This window comes from Pongo pygmaeus, chromosome 2, assembly GCF_028885625.2.
Source record: "Pongo pygmaeus isolate AG05252 chromosome 2, NHGRI_mPonPyg2-v2.0_pri, whole genome shotgun sequence".
Classification (NCBI taxonomy): Eukaryota; Metazoa; Chordata; class Mammalia; order Primates; family Hominidae; genus Pongo; species Pongo pygmaeus.
This window is the reverse complement of record NC_085930.1, coordinates 6,649,398-6,665,945: the sequence shown is the minus strand read 5'-3', so window position 1 is coordinate 6,665,945 and position 16,548 is coordinate 6,649,398.

Here is a 16,548-nt window from a genome sequence, read left to right as displayed (position 1 = left end):
ACTGATGCTCCCATTCTGTGGAATGTTGTTGGTATCCATGCTGTGGACAGAAATACAAGCAACAATCACATAATACTATAAACACTTCTATGCACATAAACTAGAAAATCTAGAAGAAGTAGATAAATTCCTGTATACATACACATTCTCAATACTGAACTGGAAAGAAATTGAATCCCTGAATAGACCAATAATGAGTTCTGAAATTGAGGCAGTAATAAATAGACTACCAACCAAAAAAAGCACAGGACAAGATGGATTTATAGCTGAATTCTATCAGAGGTACAAAGAAGACCTGGTACTATTTCTACTGAAACTATTCCAAAAAATTGAAGAGAAGTGACTCCTCTCTAACTCATTCTATGAGAAAGCATCATCCTGATACCAAAACCTGGCAGATATACAACAAAAAAAGAAACTTCAGGCCAATATTCCTGATGAACATTGATGCAAAAATCCTCAATAAAATACCAGCAAACCAAATCTAGCAGCACATTAAAAAGCTTATCCACCATGATAAAGCTGGCTTCATCCTGGGATGCAAGGCTGGTTCAACATACACAAATCAATAAATGCACTTCATCACAAAATCAGACCCAGAGACAAAAATCCACATGTTTATCACAATAGATGCAGAAAAAAGCCCTCAATAAAATTCAACATCCCTTCGTTTAAAAAACTCTCAATAAACTAGATATTGAAGGAACATTACCTCAAAACAATAAGAACCATATATGACAAATCTACAGCCAATATCATACTGAATGGGCAAAAGCTGGAAGCATTCCCTTTGATAACCAGTACAAGACAAGGATGCTCCCTCCCACCACTCCTATTCAGGTTCTGGCCAGGGCAAACAGGCAAGAGAAAGAAATAAACTGTATTCAAATAGGAAGAGAGGAAGTCAAATTACCTTTGCAGCTGACATGATCTTAACCTGATAAACAACTTCAGCAAAGTCTCAGATTACAAAATCAATGTGCAAAAATTGCTAGCATTCTTAAATACTAGCCACAGGCAAGTAGAGAGACAAATCATGAATGAACTCCCATTCACAATTGCTACAAAGAGAATAAAATACCTAGGAATATGGATAAGAAGGGAAGTGAAGGATTTCTTCATGGAGAGCTACAAACCACTGCTCATGGAAATCAGACAGGACACAAACAAATGGAAAAACATTCCATGCTCATGGATAGAATCAATATCATGAAAATAGTCATACTGCCCAAAGTAATTTATAGATTCAATATCATTCCCATTAAACTAACATTGACATTCTTTACATAATTAGAAGAAAACTATTTAAAAATTCATATGGAACCAAAAAAGCGCCCAGATAGCCAAGACAATCCTAAGCAAAAATAACGAAACTGGAGGCATCACGCTACCCAACTTCAAACTATACTCCAAGGCTACAATAACCAAAACAGAATGTTACTGATACAGAAACAGACATATAGACCAATAAAAAAGAAAAAAAAACAACTCAGAAATAAGCCTGCACACCTCCAACTATCTGATCTTCAACAAACCTGACAAAAACAAGCAATGGGGAAATGATTCGCTATTTAATAAATGGTAATTGGAGAACTGGCTAGCCATATGCAGAAAATTGAAACTGGACCCCTTCCTTATGTCTTATACAAAAAATAACTCAAGATGGATTAAACATTTAAATGTAAAACCAAAAACTATAAAAACCCTAGAAAACAATCTAGGCAATAGCATTGAGGTCATAGGCATGGGCAAAGATTTCATGCTGAAAACACCAAAAGTAATTGCAACAAAAGCAAAATTTGACAAATAGGATCTAATTAAACTAAAGAACTTCTGCACAGCAAAAGAAACTATCATCAGAGTGAACAGACAACCCACAGATAGGAAAAATTTTTGAGATCTATCCGTCAGACAAAGGTCTAATATAGAGTCTACAAGGAACTTAAACAAATTTACACACACACACACACACACACACACAAACAATCCCATTATAAAGTGGACAAAGACATGTACAGATGCTTCTCAAAAGAAGACATTTATGTGGCCAGCAAACATATGAAAAAAAGCTCAACGTCACTAATCATTAGAGAAATAAGAAATCAAAACCACAGTGAGATACCATCTGATGGCAATCGGAATGGTCAAGAAGAAACAAATGCTGGCTAGGCTGTGGAGAAAAAGGAACACTTCTATGCTGTTGGTGAAAGTGTAAATTAGTTCAATCATTGTGGAAGACAGTATGGTAATTCCCTAAAGATCTAGAGGAATAAATATGAATACCATGCAACCTAGCAATTCCATTACTGGGTATATACCCAAAGAAGTGTAATTCATTCTATTATAAAGATACATACGTGCATGTTCATTGCAGCACTATTCACAATAGCAAAGACATGGAATTAACCCAAATGCCCATTAATGATAGACTAGATAAAGAAAACATGGTACATATACATCATTGAATACTATGCAATCATAAAAAGGAATGAGATCATGTCCTTTGCAGGGACACGAATGGACCTGGAAGCTGTTATCCTTAGCAAACTAATGCAGGAACACAAAACCAAACACTGCATGTTTTTACCTACAAGTGGGAGCCGAATGATGAGAACACATGGACACTGGGGCCTCTCCGGTCAGGGGTGGCAGAAGAGTATCCAGAATAATAGCTAATGGATGCTGGGCTTAATACCCATGTGATGTGTTGATCGTGCAGCAAACCACTGTGACACACGTTTACCTATGTACCAAACCTCCACATCCTGCACATGTACTCCAGAACTTAATATAAAAGTTGGGTTAAAAAAAGTGAATAATCAGGCTTTTATTTTTCTACAGTATCATGATGAAGTTATGTAAACACAGTTTTGATCTATTCTGTATTTATATCTTTCTGGAGTGCTTTTATTTTCTGTATGTTTGTTACTATATATTATTTATTCTCTTTTTTGTCATTATACTTTTTATGGAGTTTGGGCCTTAGCCCTTTTTGATTGCTCATTGTTACATGAAATCAGTCTTTTCTGGATCTTTAAAAGAAGGCTAGCTCAGGATAGGTTTTCTAATGTCATAGAACTTTATCTTCTGTTTTTTTCTGTAGTTTTAAAGACTATAATTATTTATTTCTGAAATTCCCTAGCTCTGCTCTGTTCCCTCAGTATCCTCTCAAAATCATCTGTCCCTTCCCTCTATATTCAACATCCTACTTATTTTTAATTTTATTACCATTAATTTCTCTTCAATGTGGAGCTATGTCATGGAAGGAAATTCTTGCTAGTCTGTTTCAAAAGCTCATAGGTAATAGAGCTAACCAGAACCCACGAATGCACCTGCTGGTGAACTGGTCAAAACTGCTTTCATTTTAAAACCATCACTCTAAAATACACCCATTAGACTTTCTTGTTGGTCTTTGATACTCATATCAATCATTATTTCTTTGGTGATATGTATTATATTTATATACATAGTCGATTTATCTCTTGCATTAATTTTTTAAGACATATGGTTTATTGTCTTTTTCTCTGTATAAATAATCTTTTTCAAGGGTCTTAATTACTTTCCTCACAATGTATTATAAATATCAGCAAATCTTCTTTCTGTATTTTATATCTACATCTTAAAATAAATCTTTGGTTTCTTATTCCTTCACGGTTAATGTAACCTTCAAGAAGAAATTCCAAGTACATCCTGAGAAGGTGTTTGAACAGTCTTTATCATTTTTAACACCCTAACTTTCAAAAGTGAGCCTGAATAAATATTTGCTGAATAAATATCTGAAACAAACTTGCATCTATGTATTTATATTATACTAACAATTCACTTTAGTAACCTCCATCAATTGAAGATGACATTATTCAAGTTGTAGAACGAATGACAAAAACACATAACATTCAGTTTCAAATGGAATATTTCATAAAATATAATTATAACTTAGAGTAATAAATTAACTCACTTTCTCTACAGTATATTCATAATGCACAAAGTAATAAGTCTCAAAATTAATACTTTTAACCCTGACAACTCTTGTCTGCTAAGATTCAATTGTAGGTGGTCTGCTTTCACATAGAATATAGAAAAAAAGAAAAAAGGCATTGCTACCACTCTAACAATACAAAATGAAGAAACTACAAAATCATAATTTTTTATAAACCCACCTGAAACAGGTTGCAAAGTAAACAAGTAGACTGAAATCTGAGGAAAGATAAAACTTTCCAAGAAGAGGTGAGAAGTAAGCACTGGCTTACCTTCGGTAAAGTTTAGAAGGAAGAGAACTTGGGTGCCACATAAAAAGTTAAGAAAAATACAAGTAAAATTTTTAGTGGTGTGTTCAAGGATAAGTAGAAATGATTATGTTAGAGCATAGAAACTCTGAGAAAATTAAACACAGAAAGTTTTAAGTAACTCCTAAAAGTAATTGGGTGTCCAAAGGAAAAATTGGTAAAAATGGTAGCAATACGGGTTTATAGAATATGTAAAAAGAAAATGCATAAAAATAATATCATAAAAGAGAAAATAATTATATATACACGTTTATGTTTCTTTACATATTTAATATATTATAATATTATTTGAAGTTAGATTGTAATTACTTTGTGTATACACAAAGGCAATTGAAAATAAAAATGATAGTTATAAATATTAGCCATTACTATAGACAGCAGATAATTACAACATAATCTAAATTAATCCAAAAGAAAGCACTTACATGGACAAAAGGAACAGGAAAACAACGAATAAAGTAGAATACAAACATCAGTTTGTAGATTTAAATCCAGTCATATTAGAATTACATTAAACATAAATGGTGTATATAAAAAACTCTTAAAAATAGAGAAGACAGCTATTGTCAAATTGGCTCAGATAACAAGAACCAACTCTATGCTGCCCACAGAAAGTGAAAATTTAAATATAAAGACAGAAATAAGATAAAAGTAAATGATAGGATAAAGGTATGCTCTACAAACATAATTAGTGTACAATTGTGGCAGCTATATTAATATAAGATAAAATAGACTTTAGAACAGGAAATATTGTCAGGAATAAAAGGAGACATTAAACTGTAATAAAAATGCCAATTTTTCAAAGATATACAACAATCCTGAATGTGCATTTTTCTAATAATAGAGTTTCAAACCTCCATAAGAAAATACTGACAGAACTGAAAGAAGAAATATACAAATCAACAATTTTTGTTGGAGATTTCAACACTTCTCTCTTAGCAATAGCACAAAAAGATAGAAAACAACCAAAAAGTTCTTTAAAGGAAAACAAAAAAAAACTATCAGTCTATGGAACTAGGTAATTTATAGAACAATCTGACCAATATCAACAGAACACACTGCTTTCAACATTTGAAGCACAGGTTGCCCACAATACTTGTGCCTCTGTAATTAGGTTTAGATGAGGTCATGAGTTTGGAGCCACCCTGATGAGATAATGCCCTTTAAGAAGAGGAGGCAACCCGCTATCTTTCCCTCTTTCTCTGCTATGCAAGAACACAGCAAGAAAGCAACCATCCTTAAACCAGGAAAAGGGTCTTCACAAGCTACCAAATCTGCCAGTACCTTGATCTTGGACTTACCAGCCTCCAGAACTATAAGAAATAAATGTTTATTATTTAAGCCATGCTGTCTGGGGTATTTTTGTTGTTGTCATTACACTAGCCCAAGCAGAATAAAACAGTAAGCATGGAACATTCACCAAGAGAACCAAGCTCAAGATATTTAGAAAGATTGAATTCATATAGTATATTTGTTTTTACTACATCCAAATTTGACTAGACATCAATAACAAAAGGATATACATAAAATTCAGAATTTTTTGAAATTATATATTATAATTATAAATAGCACATGTGTTGAAACAGAAGTCACATTAGAAATTAGACAACATTATGAATTAAATAAAAATGACACAAAATATCAGATTTTGTGGCCAGAAAGTAAAGCAATATTTAGAAGAAATTTATAACATGCTATATGCTGTCATAACATTAGTGTAAATAAACAGGGTCTGGAGTGGACCTCTAGCAAACTCCAACAGACCTGCAGCTGAGGGTCCTGTCTGTTAGAAGGAAGACTAACAAATAGAAAGGACATCCACGCCACAAACCCATCTGTACAACACCATCATCAAAGACCAAAAGTAGTTAAAACCACAAAGATGGGGAAAAAACAGAGCAGAAAAACTGGAAACTCTAAAAAGCAGAGCGCCTCTCCTTCTCCAAAGGAATGCAGTTCCTCACCAGCAATGGAACAAAGCTGGATGGAAAATGACTTTGACAAGTAGAGAGAAGAAGGCTTCGGACAATCAAACTACTCTGAGCTACAGGAGGAAATACAAACCAAAGGCAAAGAAGTTGAAAACTTTGAAAAAACTTTAGATGAATGCATAACTAGAATAACCAATACAGAGAAGTGCTTAAAGGAGCTGATGGAGCTGAAAGCCAAGGCTCGAGAACTACGTGAAGAATGCAGAAGCCTCAGGAGCCGATGCGATCAAATGGAAGAAAGGGTATCAGTGATGGAAGATGAAATGAATGAAATGAAGCGAGAAGGGAAGTTTAGAGAAAAAAGAATAAAAAGAAACGAACAAAGCCTCCAAGAAATATGGGACTATGTGAAAAGACCAAGTCTGCATCTGATTGGTGTACCTGAAAGTGATGGGGAAAATGGAACCAAGTTAGAAAACACTCTGCAGGATATTATTCAGGAGAACTTCCCCAATCTAGCAAGGCAGGCCAACATTCAGATTCAGGAAATACAGAGAACACCACAGAGATACTCCTCGAGAAGAGCAACTCCAAGACACATAATTGTCAGATTCACCAAAGTTGAAATGAAGGAAAAAATGTTAAGGGCAGCCAGAGAGAAAGGTCGAGTTACCCACAAAGGGAAGCCCATCAGACTAACAGCTCATCTCTCGGCAGAAACTCTACAAGCCAGAAGATAGTAGGGGCCAATATTCAACGTTCTTAAAGAAAAGAATTTTCAACCCAGAATTTCATATCCAGCCAAACTAAGCTTCATAAGTGAAGGAGAAATAAAATCCTTTACAGACAAGCAAATGCTGAGAGATTTTGTCACCACCAGGCCTGCCCTAAAAGAGCTCCTGAAGGAAGCACTAAACATAGAAAAGCACAACCGGTATCAGCCGCTGCAAAATCATGCCAAAATGTAAAGACCATCGAGACTAGGAAAAAAATGCATCAACTAACGAGCAAAATAAACAGCTAACATCATAATGACAGGATCACATTCACACATAACAATATTAACTTTAAATGTAAATGGACTAAATGCTCCAATTAAAAGACACAGTCTGGCAAATTGGATAAAGAGTCAAGACCCATAAGTGTGCTGTATTCAGGAAACCCATCTCACGTGCAGAGACACACATAGGCTCAAAGTAAAAGGATGGAGGAAGATCTACCAGGCAAATGGAAAACAAAAAAAGGCAGGGGTTGCAATCCTAATCTCTGATAATGCAGACTTTAAACCAACAAAGATCAAAAGAGACAAAGAAGGCCGTTACATAATGGTAAAGGGATCAATTCAACAAGAAGAGCTAACTATCATAAATATATATGCACCCAATACGGGAGCACCCAGATTCATAAAGCAAGTCCTGAGTGACCTACAAAGAGACTTAGACTCCCACACAATAATAATGGAAGACTTTAACACCCCACTGTCAACATTAGACAGATGAACAAGACAGAAAGTTAACAAGGATACCCAGGAATTGAACTCAGCTCTGCACCAAGCGGACCTAATAGACATCTACAGAACTCTCCACCCCAAATCAACAGAATATACATTTTTTTCAGCACCACACCACACCTATTCCAAAATTGACCACATACTTGGAAGTAAAGCTCTCCTCAGTAAATGTAAAAGAACAGAAATTATAACAAACTGTCTCTCAGACCACAGTGCAATCAAACTAGAACTCAGGATTAAGAAACTCACTCAAAACTGCTCAACTACATGGAAACTGAACAACCTGCTCCTGAATGACTACTGGGTACGTAACAAAATGAAGGCAGAAATAAAGATGTTCTTTGAAACCAATGAGAACAAAGACACAATGTACCAGAATCTCTGGGACACATTCAAAGCAGTGTGTAGAGGGAAATTTATAGCACTAAATGCCCACAAGAGAAAGCAGGAAAGATCCAAAATTGACACCCTAACATCACAACTAAAAGAACTAGAGAAGCAAGAGCAAACACATTCAAAAGCTAGCAGAAGGCAAGAAATAACTAAAATCAGAGCAGAACTGAAGGAAATAGAGACACAAAAAACCCTTCAAAAAAGTAATGAATCCAGGAGCTGGCTTTCTGGAAGGATCAACAAAATTGATAGACCGCTAGCAAGACTAATAAAGAAAAAAAGAGAGAAGAATCAAATAGATGCAATAAAAAATGATAAAGGGGATATCACCACTGATCCCACAGAAATACAAACTACCATCAGAGAATACTACAAACATCTCTACGCAAATAAACTAGAAAATCTAGAAGGAATGGATAAATTGCTCGACACATACACTCTCCCAGACTAAACCAGGAAGAATATGAATCTCTGAATAGACCAATAACAGGATCTGAAATTGTGGCAATAATCAATAGCTTACCAACCAAAAAGAGTCCAGGACCAGATGGATTCACAGCCGAATTCTACCAGAGGTACAAAGAGGAACTGGTACCATTCCTTCTGAAACTATTCCAATCAATAGAAAAAGAGGGAATCCTCCCTAACTCATTTTATGAGGCCAGCATCATCCTGATACCAAAGCTAGGCAGAGACACAACGAAAAAACAGAATTTTAGACCAATATCCTTGATGAACATTGATGCAAAAATCCTCAATAAAATACTGGCAAACTGAATCCAGCAGCATATCAAAAAGCTTATCCACCATGATCAAGTGGGCTTCATCCCTGGGATGCAAGGCTGGTTCAATATACGCAAATCAATAAATGTAATCCAGCATATAAAAAGAACCAAAGACAAAAACCACATGATTATCTCAATAGATGCAGAAAAGGCCTTTGACAAAACTCAACAACCTTCTTGCTAAAAACTCTCAATAAATTAGGTATTGCTGGGATGTATCTCAAAATAATAAGAGCTATCTATGACAAACCCACAGCCAATATCATACTGAATGGGCAAAAACTGGAAGCATTCCCTTTGAAAACTGTCACAAGACAGGGATGCCCTCTCTCACCACTCCTGTTCAACATAATGTTGGAAGTTCTGGCCAGGGCAATTAGGCAGGAGAAGGAAATAATGGGTATTCAATTAGGAAAAGAGGAAATCAAATTGTCCCTGTTTGCAGACGACATGATTGTATATCTAGAAAACCCCATCGACTCAGCCCAAAATCTCCTTGAGCTGATAAGCAACTTCAGCAAAGTCTCAGGATGCAAAATAAATGTACAAAAATCACAAGCATTCTTATACACCAATAACAGACAAACAGAGAGACAAATCATGAGTGAACTCCCATTCACAATTGCTTCAAAGAGAATAAAATACTTAGGAATCCAACTTACAAGGGACGTGAAGGACCTCTTCAAGCAGAACTATAAACCACTACTCAATGAAATAAAAGAGGTTACAAACAAATGGAAGATCATTCCATGCTCATGGGTAGGAAGAATCAATATTGTGAAAATGGCCCTACTGCCCAAGGTAATTTATAGATTCAATGCCATCCCCATCAAGCTACCAATGACTTTCTTCACAGAATTGGAAAAAACTACTTTAAAGTTCATATGGAACTAAAAAAGAGCCCGCATCACCAAGTCAATCCTAAGCCAAAAGAACAAAGCTGGAGGCATCATGCTACCTGACTTCAAACTCTACTACAAGGCTACAGTAACCAAAACAGCATGGTACTGTTACCAAACCAGAGATATAGATCAATGGAACAGAACAGAGCCCTCAGAAATAACGCCGCGTATCTACAACTATCTGATCTTTGACAAACCTGAGAAAAACAAGCAATGGGGAAAGGATTCCCTATTTAATAAATGGTGCTGGGAAAACTGGCTAGCCACATGGAGAAAGCTGAAACTGTATCCCTTCCTTACACCTTATACAAAAATCAATTCAAGATGGATTAAAGACTTAAACGTTAGACCTAAAACCATAAAAACCCTAGAAGAAAACCTAGGCATTACCATTCAGAACATAGGCATGGGCAAGGACTTCATGTCTAAAACACCAAAAGCAATGGCAACAAAAGCCAAAATTGACAAATGGGATCTAATTAAACTAAAGAGCTTCTGCACAGCAAAAGAAACTACCATCAGAGTGAACAGGCAACCTACAAAATGGGAGAAAATTTTCACAATCTACTCATCTGACAAAGGACTAATATCCAGAATCCACAATGAACTCGAACAAATTTACAAGAAAAAAACAAACAACCCCATCAAAAAGTGAGCGAAGGATATGAACATACACTTCTCAAAAGAAGACATTTATGCAGCCAAAGGACACACGAAAAAATGCTCATCATCACTGGCCATCAGAGAAATGCAAATCAAAACCACAATGAGATACCATCTCACACCAGTTAGAATGGCGATCATTAAAAAGTCAGGAAACTACAGGTGCTGGAGAGGATGTGGAGAAATAGGAACACTTTTACACTGTTGGTGGGACTGCAAACTAGTTCAACCATTGTGGAAGTCAGTGTGGCGATTCCTCAGGGATCTAGAACTAGAAATACCATTTGACCCAGCGATCCCATTACTGGGTATACACCCAAAGGACTATAAATCATGCTGCTATAAAGACACATGCACACTTATATTTATTGCGGCACTATTCACAATAGCGAAGACTTGGAACCAACCCAAATGTCCAACAATGATAGACTGGATTAAGAAAATGTGTCACATATACACCATGGAATACTATGCAGCCATAAAAAAATGATGAGTTCATGTCCTTTGTAGGGACATGGATGAAACTGGAAATCATCATTCTCAGGAAACTATCGCAAGAACAAAAAACCAAACACCACATGTTCTCACTCATAGATGAGAATTGAACAATGAGAACACATGGACACAGGAAGGGGAACATCACACTCTGGGGACTGTTGTGGGGTGGGTGGAGGGGGGAGGGATAGCATTAGGAGATATACCTAATGCTAAATGGTGAGTTAATGGGTGCAGCACACCAACATGGTACATGTATACATATGTAACTAACCTGCACATTGTGCACATGTACCCTAGAATTTAAAGTATAATAATAATAAAAAAAGAAAAAAAAAGGAAGAGTAAAAGCAAAAATAAATAAATAAATAAATGTTTATATTAGGAGATAGTTTTCAAATCAATGATCTAATCTCTGATTGTAAGAAATAATAATGAAAAGAGAATTAGATCCACATAAATCATAAACAAGTCCTAATAAACATGAGTTAACAAAAAAAAAAAGATTAAATACAGAAACAAACAGAGCAAAAAAAAGAAATTGAAGTTGTTTCTTTGAAAATATCAAAGAAATAGTTATATCCCCGGCCAGACTTAACAAGAAGAAAGACAGAAGATACACATACTCCATATACATTATCAACTTTTAAGATATTAAAATAACAATGAAAAATATTACAATCAATTCCATATCCAGAAATGTGACATTAGATATAATGGAAAAATTTCTTGAAACAAACAAAGTTCATCTAGAATAGATAACTAAGAATATCCCTAGAAATATTTGAATGACTAATAAATAAATTTAACTTGTCGAAAACTTTACTACAAACAAACAAAACAGGCCCAGATAGCTTCAACGATAAATGTCTGCAAATATTTAAGAAACAAAATCAGAGCTGAGCTGAATCAAAGGGAGATGAAAAAATCCATATGAAAAATCAATGAGCCAAAATCTTGTTCTTTGAAAGAATAAATAAGATTGATATTTATTTATCAAATAATTGATATTTATTTTTCAAATAATTGATATTTATTTATCAAATAATTTGGTATCAGGATGATGTTGGCCTCATAAAATGAATTAAGGAGGAACTCCTCTTCTTTGATTTTTTGGGAAATAGTTTCAGTAGGATCGGTACCAGTTTTCTTTATACAGATGGTAGAATTCAGCTGTGAATCCATCTAGTTTAGAGCTTTTTCTGTTTGGTACAATTTTCTAGTAAATGATTCAATTTTGGAACTTGTTATTGGTCTGCTTAGGGTTTCAATATCTTCCTGGTTGTGTGTTTCCAGGAATTTATCCATTTCTTCTAGGTTTTCTAGTTTGTTTGCACAGACATGTTCATAACAGTCTCTGAGGAATTTTTTTTTTATTTCTTTGGAGTCAGTGGTAATGTCCCCTGTATCATTTCTGATTGTCCTTATTTGGATCTTCTTCCTTTTTTCTTTTTTGTCTAGCTAGCAAAGGCTAGCTCAAAGGCTCCTAGAACTGATAAACAGTGTCAGCAAACTTTCAGGATACAAAATCAATGTACACAAATCAGTAGCAATTTTACACAACAAAAATATCCAAGCTGAGAGCCAAATCAAGAACACAATCCTATTTGCAATAGCCACAAAAAGAAAAAATACCTAGGAATACAGCTAACCAGTAAGGAGAAAGATCTCTAAAATGAGAATTGCAAAGACTCCAAAAGCAATCCCATTACTGAGTATATATCCTCCCAAAATAAATTATTCTATTATAAAGTCACATGCAATTGTATGTTCATCAAAGCACTATACACAATAGCAAAGACACCGAATCAACCTAGGTGCCCATCGATGGTGGACTGAATAAACACAATGTGGTACATATGCACCATAGAATACTATGCAGCCATAAAAACGAATGAGAATATGTCCTTTGCAGCAACATGTATGGAGCTTGGGGTTATTATCCTCAGTGAATTAACACAGGAACAGAAAACCAAATACTTCATGTTCTCACTTATAAGTGAGAGATAAATATTGAGTATGCATGGACACAAAGAAGGGAACAATAGACACCAGAGTCTGATTGACAGTGGAGTGTGGGAGGATGGTGAGGATTGAAAAACTACCCATTGGATATTATGCTGATTATGTCGGTGACAAAATTATCTTTACACTCATGCAACAAACCTGCACATGTGCTCCTTGAACCTAAAATAAAAGTTGGAAAAAACCCAAATTATGCCAGCTCTACATAAAGTTTTCCAGAAAATCTCATATATTGAATTATTTGCCATTATTTATGGAATCAATATTATTCCAACACAAAAATTATTCCAAAGCTTTGTAAGAGAATAAATCTACCAAACATATCCTTGTTCAATATAGATGCAAATAGTACCAACAAAATATTAGCAAATTTTAAAATGTGTATGCATAAAGGATAATGCTTCATTACTAAGTAGCAATAATCTCAGGAATCCAGATTTAATTCAATGTTGAACAACCAGATACCAATATAATCAGGTAATATAATTCATCATTTCAACTAATTAAATGAGAAATAAAGGAGAATCATCTTAATAAATGCAATAAAAAATTGGCAGACTTCAACATTTATTATAAAAATTGTCAACAAACAATGGATAGCAATCTGATAAAGGTGATCTACTAAAACAAAACAACAGCAAACTACAATTAACATTACATGCAATTGTGATAGATTGAATGCTCCATCCAAACTTGGCAAGAAGACAAGAATGTTTGATTATACCAGTCTTTATTCACATAATTATAGAGGTCTTAGGTGTTACAATAGGTAAGGAAGAAAAAAGGCATACAATTTGGAGAAGAAGAAATAAAACTGTGTCTATTCACAGGCAACATAATTGTCTACATAGAAATTCCCAATGTTTCTAACTAAAGCTCAATATTAAAAAAATAAATTTTGGATTTTTGGGGTATGAACTAGTAAAATTTAAATAAAATTATTATGCCACTCACAGAGAAATACTGAAGGATAAATCTAGTAAAATACGTGCACAATCTATAGGCTGAAAACTGCAAAAGTCTAATGAAAGCAATAAGAAAAGATTCAATTAGTAGAGAAACATTTACTATGTTCATAGATTGGAGGATTCAATATTGTTAAAAATGTCAATTATCCCCAAATTCAACCTTGCAAGAACCACATTTTTTTGTATAATTGACAAGCTGATTTTCAAATTTGCATGGCAAAGGAAAGAAATTAGAATTGTCAAAATAATTAAAACAAAAGAAAACTCACAGTAACTGTTTTCAAAAATTACTATTAAGCCACAACATTCAAAACAGTGTAGTACTGGTGAAAGATGAGACACACTGGATATATTCTATAGCATAACTAATTGATAAAATTGCCCACCAAATATACCAGTTAACAGGTTTTAATCAACATTCCTGGATTATGACTGAAGTATTTTTCCTTCTTCCTACTTTTTCCTTTCCTTCCTTCTTTCCCTCCTTCCTTCCTTCCTTCCTTTATTCCTTCCTTCCTTCCCTTCTTCCTTTCTTCATTCTTTCTTTTTCTTTTTCTTTTTTCTCTTTGTTTTATGATTCTTTACTCCTTTCTTCCTCCTTCTCCTCCTTGGCTCTTTCTTGAATTATTATTTCACAACATGGTCTAGAATGAGAAAGACATGGGATTAATGCCTGATTTCTATGCTCTGGCAGTGTTTTTTTTTCTTTCCTCCAATTACTTAAACTTTTCAAGATACAGTTTTCTTAATTCTGAATTGAAGATATCCATATCTACCTTATGGGTTTTGCATATGTATATAGTGAGAAAGGAAATGTGAAATTTTTTATTAAAATAATATTTAAATTATTTTTGTCATTATTATAAAATAATCATTTATATCATCATTATAAAATATGTTCATATTCTTCAATTTAAAATCAAATTCAAACAAATCAAAAAATAGTAATAGATACAACTAAGGCTGAGATTACTTGCACAGTAAATATAAAATACTTATATTTCCAATTTATAGTCAGAAAATAACTTACTTCCTTCTTCCTATCCTGCCAATGACCTTCTTCTTTACTGACCAGTGTAAGTTTTCAAGGAAGCTGTAATTCCTTAGCCCAGCATAGTGTAGCCTTGAGTGTAGGAAGATATTTTTTGCAATGAGTGGGCGCTAGCTAAGACTTATCCACCTCTTCTTACCTTATTCTGTAATAAGTAACCAGAGGAAAATAATGTTGCTGCTTCATAGTGACACGTTTCAGGCCATTCATCAAAGATTGGTTAGCTAGTGCTTCTAAAATTTTTCATTGATTGCATTTACATTTGTCATATTTTTTCATTTATTCAAGTTCCTTAGCATTATATAACAGTAGTGTATTACATTTGTTGTGACAGTCATATTAAAGTCCAATTATCACTAGTTATCATCATGACAGTGCACTCATTCTCTAGATGATCTAGCCTATTTCCATTGATATTAAAACACATTTTTCCAGGTTAAAGTAATATTTTTTATAACATGTCTTTTTACTCTACTTACTCATACATATGATCTGGGCCAGAATAGCTTTGTTCCTCTTCTCCCTTAATAGAAAGTCCTCACTGAATTTCATATTCTAGCTTCAAACTTACCTCTTTATTCTGAGATTTTAGTAGATTTTTTATTTTTGGCTCTGAAAACACTTATTTGTAAATATTTTAAGGTTGTTGGGTGTTGCTGCTGGGTGTTACCTCTTTGGATTGATTGTAAATATCCTGATGGATATTTACTGTTGAATGGGTTTTCCAGCTTTTTTACTTTTTCTGAAGTGTTTAGCATTTAACACACAATTGGTGTTCAATGAGTCTTAACAGAGCCACTGATAAATTGATGTAAGCTTTCAGTCTCTAAGAAATCCATGACTATGTTTTAGAAAACATTTCTGTGGAATGTCTATTCATCCATCATGCTTATTTTCCTCTTGGTATTGCAAACTGTAAATGTTTTTCTACCATTAGCATAAATACCTGCACAGTATCCTTCATGTGTTTCCTTTGCTACAGACTTTTTCCCATAACTGTCATTATGCTTGCATTGTGCATTTTAATGCGTAATGGAAAACCTGCGTGCATTGTGCACAGTGGCATAATGTATTCTTCACGGTGATAAGTTATGTTTCATGTAATGTCAGTTCCTATTCCTGAATTTACTCTGCTCTCAGTAGATGTGTTTCAAATTAATAGAGCATTAGTCCCTAATCAAGGAAGTATTTAGAAATATATTTTTAATTAAAATGAACTATTGAGAGGAATAAATAGTATTAGAATTTTTGTGTTAATTTGACATAATACATTACCCATGTGTCTCTGTGCATTAGTAAAGACTAGACTATTGGAATTTCTGTAAACTCAATATAAAAATTAAGGCAAATGGAAAGAAGCAGATTTAATAGAACATTAGATATAAAAGCTTAAAATCACAGAAGCTGTGATAGAAACCAAATCACAACATGTATATTTGTAAAGACCTAAAGCAATTATATAATCAAGTCGTCATCTTACTTATAAGCAATGAGCACTACAAGACAGATGCATCACCTGTTTTTAATCACAGAGAATGTGTG